We start from the raw sequence: 13,231 nt of genomic DNA, 5'->3' as shown, positions 1-13,231 counted from the left end.
TAGAAATTGAAAGTATTTGTGAGATTTAATTTCTGTAACTTGATTATTTAGATTTTAGAAGAGTTCATTATCATGTTTTGAATTGCTAAATACAAGAATTACTATTAATTATTACCAGATCTTATATGTCCTCTTTCAATAGGAAACATACAGACATATAGATAAATGTATCATTTTCCAAAAATATGAAACATATATTGTTGATGGATAAAATGAAAAGTAATCTTGAGATGTCCACGGGAGCTTTTATCTGATCAATAGTTTTAGTGTCCTGAGAGATTAGTTTAGGTGGGTGTAAATTAGCTCGAACACCCCTTATAATTAAAAAAATAAAAAATAAACTGTAATGATAGGAAGACCATAGTCACGGGAAATCAAGATTTGGGGTCACTGGACATGAACTTGAGGCATTGGACACTGGAGTCCATAAAACCGCTTGGGAAAACGTGGTAGAAAAATCGACAAAGGAAAAAGAAGTTTTTGGCTGCCCACAATGTTGGCCTTTAGTAAAAGAGGGAATATAACTTTAGTGAGGAACATGACAAGCCTCCCCATTTCATAGCATAAATGCCTCGGGTCAAATAACATTTGAAAAAGGGGGAACAACCAACATAATATGGGGCTAGCAATAATGTTAATCTTTGAGCGTAATTCCCTAGAGCACAGGGCACTGATCAAAGTTTATATTTTGATTTTTTATATATGAAATGCATCATGTATTCAATAAGAAAAATTTATATGAATAAATGTTCATGTAATAGCCGAACCATTATGGTTAAGTAGACTTCAATTTATTAAATAAATGGCCAAGTCAAATGTTACAACAAATATGATTAAAATATATTTAATAAAAACATGATTTATGTTATGTTGTCTGATTATTAAATTTGTACATAATGATTTAAAGATTAATTGAATTATGATACAAATGTTTAAGTGAGCGATAACTTTGGGAGACACGCCACAATGAAAATGTAATTAAGTAGATAAGAGGTTATTTGACGACTATAAATGGGAATATTGACAAGTAATATGACCTAAAATTAAATATCTAGGTTATAATATTTGTTGGGGATAAAATGTTAGGCCTAAAAATGAAGAGGTGAGACAAATATTTGATGTTTTATCTAAAATATAAGAAATTTTGTCAAATTCGGTCAAAGGGCCCTATTAGACCCAAATACGAAGTTCGAGGTCAAAAATTTAGGTAATAGGTCATAGGCCACTTACTACTTCACATTTAAGTTCAAATGATAACCCTGTAACCTAATATATTTATTTTTTGGACAAACCAATAATTATCTCTCTCGACAACTTGAATACAAAACTTTTGAGTGTAGCTAATCCCACTAGTTAAAGAACTTGTCATATGACCACAAAGAGAGAGATCTATAACCTAATATTTGAGGTTAATGCAACATAACTTGTATGCTTTCTTTAAGGATAAGTTGGCGGTTGGCTATATATCACTTTAATTTGATGGTCATATTTCTTTCAAATTGTTTCAATTTTCAAGGAAATTAATTAATAGAATATAATATAACCTATTTTACTCGTTGAAGGAAACTCCTTCTGGAAGAACGAAGAATAAAATCATTAATCTTGCTTCTTCTAGCATGTGTTGATGACTTCTTCAAGGAAAATTATTAATAGAAGAAAATTATTAATTTCACTTCTTCGGAAATATCTCCTCAAGATTTTTATTGAGGAAAATTAATTTAAAGTAATTATTTCGAGATGTTTCATTTCTTTATATATATATATATATATATATATATATATACACGGCTGGAGCACAGGGTATTGATCAAAATTTATATTTTGAATTTTAGATATGAAATGCATCATGTATTTAATAAGAAAAATCTATATAAATAAATGTTCATGTAATAGCCAAACTATTATGGTTGAGAAGACATACCATAAGCGCCCAATATCTCAATTTGGGCATGTCTGGTAGACTATTTAAAAAATGTTATTCTGAAAAAAGTGTTTTAAGTTGAATTGAGTTAAATTAAATCAAATTGGATCAGATTTTGAAACCATGTTTGATAAAATATTTGAAAGTATATCAGAGTTTGATAAAATATTGAATAATTGTTTGATATATTTTTTGAAAAAGGTTTTTAAGACATATGGTAGAGGAAGGAGAGAAAGAAAAATGTATTAAGTTAAATACAGTTGAATAATCTGAAAACAAGTTCCACCCTCTTTTCGTTTTTAGATAAAAAATCTTATTTGAGTTTGATTAATTTTTGGATTTGATTGGCCAATAAGTAAATAATCACATATCCTATTTTTTAATCCAAATAAGATAACAAAATAATAATCCCGAATATATAGTGTAACAAATAGGGGCATTAATTTCACTTCTGCGGAAATATATCATGGTCTTGATTTTAAAGTATTAATCTTCCTCGTGGTTTTTAAAAGAAAAATATAAGCGTGGATTTGAATGGTTAGTACTTGCGACTGTTTACACACTGCATGTAATGTGTTCATTTTTCCCATTTATTTATGTATCTATTCTTTGACAGTTTGTTATCAGGTCAATTTTTGAGTAGTTCAATTTGGCTAGAGGTCTTACTTTTCTCCAAAATTTTTGTTTGAAAAACTTTATGGTATGCTATTGTAGCTGTAATTACAATAGCTTATATTGTTTGAAAAATATAAGTACTTTGAGAATGATGTTTTTATTTTGTCCATTAGCCATTGTAGCTATTTTGTGAATAATTCAAAGCTATCCATCTTGACAGCTTACATGATTTACATGGCTCAAGGAAGTCCAGAAAGAATGCCAAGCCAAAATTAGATTCAAAGTAATCTACTTCTTTATGAATTTTTATATTAAATTTATAAAAATTCAATAAGAAAAATTTATATTTTGATTTTTTTATATATGAAATGCATCATGTATTCAATAAGAAAAATTTATATGAATAAATGTTCATGTAATAGCCGAACCATTATGGTTAAGTAGACTTCAATTTATTAAATAAATGGCCAAGTCAAATGTTACAACAAATATGATTAAAATATATTTAATAAAAACATGATTTATGTTATATTGTCTGATTATTAAATTTGTACATAATGATTTAAAGATTAATTGAATTATGATACAAATGTTTAAGTGACCGATAACTTTGGGAGACACGCCACAATGAAAATGTAATTAAGTGGATAAGAGGTTATTTGACAACTATAAATGGGAATATTGACAAGTAATATGACCTAAAATTAAATATCTAGATTATAATATTTGTTGGGGATAAAATATTAGGCCTGAAAATGAAGGGGTGAGACAAATATTTGGTGTTTTACCTAAGATATAAGAAATTTTGTCAAATTCAGTCAAATGGCCCTATCAGATCCAAATACGAAGTTCGAGGTCAAGAATTTAATAATAGGTCATAGGCCACTTACGACTTCACATTCAAGTTCAAACGATAACCCTATAACCTAATTTTTTTTGGATAAACCAATAATTGTCTCTCCCGTGACTCGAATACAAAACCTCTTAGCATAACTAATCACATTGGTTAAATGACTTGTCATCCGATCACAAGGAGAGAAGTCTATAACCTAATATTTGAGGTAAATGCAAAATAACTTGTATACTTTATTTATGGATAAGTTGGCGGTTGGTTATATATCAATTTAATTTGATGGTCATATTTCTTTCAAATTGTTTCAATTTTCAAGGAAATTAATTAATAAAAAATAATATAACCTATTTTACTCGTTGAAGGAAACTCCTTCTGGAAGAATGAAGAATAAAATCAGTAATCTTGCTTCTTCTAGCATGAGTTGACGACTTCTTCAAGGAAAATAATTAATAGAAAAAAATTATTAATTTCACTTCTTCGGAAATATCTCTTCAAGATTTTCATTGAGGAAAATTAATATAGAGTAATTATTTCGAGATGTTTCATTTCTTTATCATATATAGTTCACAACATATATAATCCTTATCGAAATGATTTAGTTTAACAAATTCAAGTATCAAGATTGAACGTTGAAATAAATATGATCAATGATTTAAATTTGAAATAAATATGGATGAATTCATTGACTTACTGTTAGTCTCTAAGAAAGAACCAAGAATAAGCTTTAATGATGCAAGAAAGAATGAATACTTTTGCTCTCATCCTCTTTGCGTAAACCAATGGAGTGTTTCACACTCAATTAATTAGGCTTAAGCACATGCACATCCTCTCACATTTCTTCCCTTTAAATGATTGAGCAATGCAAATAATTTAACTGTTTTTAACAAATGATACATGGTTGGCTTAGAGAGATTGATTGTCAATTCTCCATACGAAATCTTTTGTTTAAATAACTCGTCAACAAACATAAATAAATATATGGGTATCCTTAAATTATTATAAAAATCAACATATAAAAACACTAACAAATTGGTCTTTTCATTTGTTGGTAAGTCATATCCAAGCTGGGAAGGATTTTATGGTTAGAGTTAGGGGTGAGCACGGGTAGCAGGTAGAACCAGAACCGGGGGTAAGAACCGGAACCGGAACCTACCCAGAACCGACACTGTGCGGGTAGGTTCCGGTTCCAATTTTTTGGAACCGCTACTGTGCGGTTCCGGTTCCTGTTCTTGCATGTGGAGGAACCGGAACCGGAACATGTAAAAAGGGTACCCTGTTTGGAACCTGTTGGGGGTACCTGGTTTGGAACCTGTTTTGGAACCTGTTTGGAACCTATTTTGGAACCTGTTTGGAACCTGTTTTGGAACCTATTTGGAACCTGCTTTGGAACCTGTTTTGGAATCTATTTGGAACCTGTTTTGAAACCTGTTTAGAACCTATTTTGGAACCTGGACTATAATGAAATATTTGTGAAATGTAAATAATGGGGGAGTTTCTATTATTTTACATATAAAAAAATTTAAAATAGAAAAAGTTAAATTTTTAGAATAACCTAATTAAATAAATATACGAATACAATTATACTTATTACATATAAATTACACCATATTAAAAGCTTTAATATATTATAATACATTAATATTAAAGTTTTGATCAATTAAGTGAATAATTGGAATTATGATCCAATTAAAAGTGTTTTACATTTTTAATGTTATTAAAAGAATTATTTTTGAATAAAATAGTATATTTGATTGAGTAATAATATATTTAGTTATTTACTTCAATTATCAAGTTCTAAGTATATCTATAATAAATTAGTAATTAATTAATTATATATGATAAATTGATAAACATTAATAAATTTAATTACTAGTTAAATATCATACTTAATCAATTATAACATTACATTATAGTTAAATGATTACTTAATTAATTATAATTTTATAACATTACTTAATTGATTTATAGTATAATTAATTATAGCATTACATTAATTGATTACTACTTAATTAATTGACTTATAAGTTATAACATAATTAAATAGTTAATTAATTGACTTATAATTAGAAATTTAATTAATTATAGCATTACGTTATAGATTTATAGTATAATTACTTAATCAATTATAACATTTTATTATAAACATTAGTACAAACTTAATTAAATGATTAAAAATTTAATTAATTATAATATTACATTAAAAATTTATAGTATGATTACTTAATAGTTAATTCACTATAACATTACATTATAGTATGATTATATAATTAATTATAACATTACATAATTAAATAATTACTTAATTGATTATGTCATTATATTTTAAATATTAGTAATTACTAATTTACTACATAAACATTAGCATAATACTTAATTAAATGATAAGAAATTTAATTAATTATAACATTACCTTATAAACATTTCATTATAAACATTAATTAAGCATTACATTATAGTTAAATAATTACTCAATTAAATTATAATATTATTATATTACATTATATATTATGATCACTTACTTAATTATAGCATTACATAGTTAAATGATTACATAATTACATAATTAGTTATGAATTTATAACATTACATTATAAACATTAGTAATTTACTAATTTACTATATTATTACATTACTTAATTAAACGATTAAAAATTTAATTAATTATAACATTACCTTATATATTTATAATATGATTACTTAATCAATTATAACATTCCATTATAAACATTAGTATATTAATCAAATGATTTGAAATTTAATTAATTATAATATTAAATTATAGATTTATAGTATGATTACTTAATTCATTATAACATTACATTATACTATTATAGTATGATCATATAATTAATATAACATTACATAATTAAATGATTACTTAATTGATTATGAGTTATGATATTATATTTTAAACATTAGTAATTACTAATTTACTACATAAACATTAGCACAATACTTAATTAAATGATAAGAAATTTAATTAATTATAACATTACCTTATAAACATTTCATTATAAACATTAATTAAGCATTACATTATAGTTAAATAATTACTCAATTAAATTATAATATTATTATATTACATTATATATTATGATCACTTACTTAATTATAGCATTACATAGTTAAATGATTACATAATTACATAATTAGTTATGAATTTATAACATTACATTATAAACATTAGTAATTTACTAATTTACTATATTATTACATTACTTAATTAAACGATTAAAAATTTAATTAATTATAACATTACCTTATATATTTATAATATGATTACTTAATCAATTATAACATTCCATTATAAACATTAGTATATTAATCAAATGATTTGAAATTTAATTAATTATAATATTAAATTATAGATTTATAGTATGATTACTTAATTCATTATAACATTACATTATACTATTATAGTATGATCATATAATTAATATAACATTATATAATTAAATAATTACTTAATTGATTATGACATTATATTATAAACATTAGTAATTTACTAATTTACACAATACTTAATCAAATTATTATAATTTTATTAATTATAACATTATATTATAAATTTATGGTATGATTATTTAATTAATTATAACATTCTATTATAAACAATATTACAATACTTAATTAAATGATTAACAATTTAATTAATTATAATATTACATTATAATTAAATAGTATATTACTTAATTAATTATAACATTACAATTTACATTGTAGTATGATCACTTAATTAATTATAACATTACAATTTACATTATAGTATGATCACTTATTTAATTATAACATTACTAGTTTCTAATATTAAATTTACTAAATTATATATTTGGTATATTATAAATACCCAATTGACCAATTATAACATTAAATTAATAAATATTAATAATTTATTTTATGTGAATTGTGATGAATAATTGTTTGTATTTTGGTTTTGATTGACGAATTTTATGTGAATTGTGATGAATTGATTGAATTCAAGTGTTGCTTAGAGATTACAGGTTATGAGTTACATTGGACACAAATGAATGAATAATGAAAATTTGTAAAGGGTGTATTTGTAAACTTATAAGGTGTTTTTGTTATTTTTTAAACTAATAGGGGGGTACAGGGTACCTTGGAAAGGAACCGGAACCTGCATTTTAGGTTCCGGTTCCTTGAATTGAAGAACATGCACTGTGCGGTTCTGATTCCGGTTCCTTTTTTTGGGAACTTGCACTGTGCAATTCCGATTCCGGTTCCCCCGAAAAATATAGGGTACCCGGAACCGCTCACCCCTAGTTAGAGTATTTTTCTCGTTGCTTTGAAATCAAGTTGTCGAGTACGATAGAATTGACTATGTAATATCGATAATAGAAATAAGACAAATGGATAGATGAATTTTGTAAACATATACCAATATCACAATTCATATTTTATTTAAGTTTGTACAATGATAAAAATCATACCAATCAAGTTTATAACTAAAGTGTATTTGAGTTTATAGTTAATACTTTGATCCTTAACTCTTAGTTGAACGCTTGTCATATAGAGTATTCTTTCAATTTTATAAATTAAAGAAAGAAGAAGATATACTTGATTATAGTGTGAAAAATACAGATTTCATTCTTCAATACTTAAAACATTTTAAGTCTTATAGAAAAAAAAAAGACTTTTTAGATTTCCATAAAAGTCCTTATTTATTTATTTGAGGAAACATGGGTGTCCGATGGAGCATTATCCAGGGAATTCACTCAGGCAATCGGACATTCAAGCTGTTAAATCCTTTGTTTTATACGGCTAGAGCACTAGGTACTGATCAAAATTTATATTTTGTTTTTTCATATATGAAATGCATCATGTATTCAATAAGAAAAATTTATATGAATAAATGTTCATGTAATAGCCAAATTATTATGGTTAAATAGACTTTAATTTATTAAATAAATGGTAAAGTCAAATGTTACAGTAAATATGATTAAATATATTTAATAAAAATCATGGTTTATGTTATGTTATCTATAATTACATCTTTACATAATGGTTTAAAGATTGATTGAATTATGATACAAATATTTAAGTGAGTGATAACTTTGGGAGACACGACACTATGAAAATGTAATTAAGTAAATAAGGAGTTATTTGACAATTATAAATAGGAATATTGACAATTAATATGACCTAAAATTAAATAAATAATAAAAATTAAAAGAGAAAAAATAATTATGTAGAGGAGGAACCTTAATAAGAATGAAAATATCAAAATTATGAAATTTGAGCCAAAAGTGTCGGTGGATAAAATAATTTTTATAATTATTTTATTTATTCTATAATTCCTTTTACCAAATAAAGTCCACAAGTTTATCCGCTACACGTGGATCCACTCACTATCGGTGGATGTAACGTGTTTTGTTTTTATAATAATTTTATTATAAATAAGCATTAAATAAAACCAATTTTATAAACTTATCATAATTCGTTGGTAAAAACTAATCCCACGTAACATTAAGTTATGAGTTTGAATATGAGAGTTAATGAAACAAAAAATAAAAAATTATTATACAGACTCCTACTTCAAACAATAATTATACTTTATTTATAAATTTTGATTACAATTAAGATTAACAAAAAACGTAAAAACCTTTAAACCAAGAATGGGTCTATTATTTATTGATAAGTGGAGGTTGGTGACTCTATTTAAAAGTTAATTCATAAATTTATCTTTGCCTATAATCAAGGATAAGTGAAAGTGAAAATTTGAAGATTTATAAGTTAATTGATTAAAGATGGTATTGTATTCCCCGTGAAAGAATACTTGCCTTCGCTTTTGAACGTTTAGAGTTAGGGCTAGGGTTGAAGGGGCGACATCATTAGGGTTAAGAGAGGAAGGTCCTCAACCTTGACCCCGACCCCATTTTTAGTGTGAATTTGGACTAAGAAAGCAAAGAGAAAAATAAATAATGTTACACATAATATATTATTTAAATTAATAAAAAAAATACTAATTTTATTGAAAAACACAAACTTAGTAACTCCATTAGAAGGAGTAAGTTAGCAAAGCAATAACTAGCAGAAAACGACAAGTCGACTCTCCACACCACAAGTCTTTGACAGTGTAGTACAAAAGAATAGTACAGCGGGGGGCCCATTATTAGAAAATCCAAAGCCAATAAATAAGGCCCAAAATGGCCCATCTAGAGAACCTTATTGTCGGCAAGCAAAGCGAGAGATAAATCGCATGCACTGTGCCAATTTTACAGCCTGGATCACAAGATCTTGTTTGACCAAAAGCTTTTCAGTGAATCTAACGGATGCCGCTTGACTTTATCTGTGCCTCATCACAAACGGTGGGTCCCTATTCGAACCGTATGTCACGGTTCTGTACGCTGTCGTTTTGACGCTTAGCTGTCTCACTTTCGTTCTGGGTTAAGAGGCATTGGCAGTCCTCTTTCATCAATCAATCAATTCTTGTGAATTGCATAAAAAAAACTCTGAGAAAAAAACTTCATTTTTCAGTAATTAAAGGTGGAGTAATATTATATTTACACTATTTATTAATATCATCACGTGATATATGTTATAATTATATAAATTTTATTATAATATTAAAAATTAAAAATAATTAAAATTTTATGTGATTATGATATATTATACTTTGATGTAATGAAAATTATAAAAAAAAAAATATATATATAAAAGTTTAACATTACTCTTAAAGGTCAGACCTGTATCGATTCTTGTGAAATTGCATTGAAAAAACTCGAGAACAAGACTTCATGTTTGCATTGATTTGTATGAATCTGCCACAACGTACAATAATTAAAGGTGAGGCCTGAATCGATTCTTGTGAAATTGCATAGAAAAAACTTGAGAAAAAGACTTCATTTTTGCATTGATTTGTATGAATCTGCCACAACGTACAATAATTAAACGTACAATAATTTGTATGAACGCGTTTTGTTGGAAACTCGAAACACGTCATCCAATTGAACCAGCAACCATCAGTCCAATTGTCTCAGGGGGTATTTGTCTGAGCTTATAAAAATTAGCTTATAAAATTAGCTTATAAGTAACAAGTATAAGCATTTAAAATTTTAAGCAATTACGTGTTTGGTTAAAGTACTTATAAGTGACTGATAAGTAATTGACGTGTTTGGTAAAATGTGGCTTATAAGTACATTTTATTATAAAATGACTAAAAGGGTTACTACATTAAATAAGGGTATACTATGAAATTTTAAAATTAAATAAGGATAATGTGGTAATATACTTGGTCAAACTAGCTTATAAGCAGAGTGTTTATGAGCCAAAAAAAAAAGTACCTCCCCCCCAACTTATTTTTTTTGGCTTATAAACTCAACTTATAAGCTCAAAAAGATTATAAACAAACAGGTCAGCTTAATTTTAGAGCTTATAAGCAAGTTTGGCCAGCTTATAAGCTTAGACAAACACCCCCTTAATCTGCAACTTGTAAAATTTTGCTAGGAAGGACACCTAGGTTTCAACTTCTTTATATTGAATTTGTAATGATCTTGGGATTGTTATTTAATTTTGCTATTGAATTTTTAAATTATTAAGATTTATGTTGAGCATGATGGACCGGCAGGGTCGAGCCGGTTCAACCACTCAACCGGGGACTTGATCGTTTGTTTGGGTCAAAATATTGGTTCTAACCATCACCTAGTTGGACAAATTATCTTTGAGGAACTGGGTTGGGACAATTATTTTTATTATTTTTTGAAAAATGATAGAGTTATCAAAAAGTTTACACCGAATTTGTGCATCGAATAACGTGACAAAATCCTGACCGTTGATTAATATTAACTGATAATAAATCAACGGTCAAGATTATGATACGTCATTCGATGCATAAATTCGATGCACACCCACCGATAACTGTAACATTACTCTTATTGTTTTGCCATCTTTAAAATATAAGATTAAAAAATAAAGAAAAATAAGACAAAGACTGTTGACTTATAGCTTTGGAAAAATCTATTGTAGACCGAGATAGAGAATGATCAAATATAATCAGTCTTGTCAAGAATTAATATGAAGAGGCAAAGAGTATTATGCTAAGAGAAGAGAAAGGAGAAAAAGATTTATGTATATTTTATATTGTGTAAAACTATACCGTGCTAATTTATACATTTTTTGTAATTATAAAAATGGAAAATAAGAAAAATAATTAAATATAATAATTCAATCAATCACCTAAATTATGGATCGATAGAATTTATGCATTCTATATTTCGTCACTCTCCCTCAAGCTTGTGGTTTATAGAAATTTGTCATGTTTGTTCCGTTACAGAATTATGTTTTATTTCATATGGTTATCTCATGTTTTAACTGTAAAAGACATGAAAGTCTAAAACCTCGCGTTTCGAGTTTTATAAATTGAATCTGATATGTTTTAAGATTTTCAAAATATGTATATATATTATGTGTTATGTTTTTCATGATGAAACCAAGAGAATGTTTTATGAAAAGTGTATTTATTAAACAGGTTTTACAAGTTTTACAGATTTTTATACAGCACGTCTCGATCGCCCGAGTCTCATGGGTGCGCCAGAGCCTGTGGGATAGGAAGGATTGGGGCGGGATAGGAAGGGTCGGGGAGGGTTGTGTCAATTTGATTATGAATGTGATTGTTAAGCATGGTAGTCTTGTCTATAATGAAGTAATTATGTAGTTGCTGCTTCACCATCTAAATATACATTTTCCTATTGGCAATTTGAGTGTCATACAGGTAGCAAGATTTGTAATTTAGCCTCATTTTCGAGATTAATTACCTCCCTTAATGTTGTCTTTTATCTTTTCATGTGCTGCACTAAAATTTACTCTCAGAAAAGACATAATTAATTTCTCTAATAGAGTTTTTCAATGCGCAAATAATGACCAAACGTGTTATTTGAGCTTTTAGCCTTGACACTTTAGTGTAATAATTTAGCTTGCTATTCTCAATTTAACTGTTGAAGTTTTCTGATTAATGAATTAGATGAAAATGATAAAATGTAAAAAGAGTTATCTCCTTGAAATTCTAATGCCAAAATGATTTGTTAAGATCTGTGTGAGAAAGAAACTTAAGAATGTAAATATGAGCCTAAGAATGCAAATCAGAAGATGTCACAGGTTCTGAAAAATGATAACCTGAACACGGCAGAGGCCTAGGAGTCATCCTTTGGTGAATTTTTTCTTGTTCAAGACCTACTCTGCACGAACCTAAATCGACTCCATTTCCCAATCTTAACAGCAAAATGCCGCAATATAGACCACATATTATACGTTACATTCTAAAATACTGAAGACAATACAGATTATAGTTATTCTAATGCATATACTCTGGCCTCTACAGTTATAAATCTTTTAAAAGATTCATATTTTCTTCTAGTCCTTTGACCATATCTCTCTACTGGATTCATTGAGTGGAAAGCTATTTTATTTTATAAAATTCAGTTTGCTTAAGTAAAATCATTTACCAATTAAGTCTTGTGTAGAAATTATATTTAGTTCCTGCAGTTTAATTTAGTTCAATATTGTGCTTAAAGATTGGTAAACTCTTCTAGTTCTTTGTTCATATATCTCTATATTGGAATCCATTTGAGTAGAAAGCTATTTTATTTCAGAAAATCTATTGTGCTTGTGGAAAATCATCGCAAATTAAGTCTTGTGAAAAATTATATTTTATTCCTTTCTCCATTATAAGCACGGCAAATCACTGTGCTCGCTAACTTGTAGAAACACATCCAATAAATTCTTCCAAAATTTTCTTTCAATTATGAGCTGTCTTGACTAACTTGTGTGGTTGCTATAACTAAAATATTAAATGAGGATATTTCATTTTTGTACTGATTTGTATGAAT

The sequence above is a fragment of the Pistacia vera genome, unplaced genomic scaffold, assembly GCF_008641045.1.
Source record: "Pistacia vera cultivar Batoury unplaced genomic scaffold, PisVer_v2 Contig140, whole genome shotgun sequence".
Classification (NCBI taxonomy): Eukaryota; Viridiplantae; Streptophyta; class Magnoliopsida; order Sapindales; family Anacardiaceae; genus Pistacia; species Pistacia vera.
Note: the sequence above shows the minus strand (reverse complement) of the source record.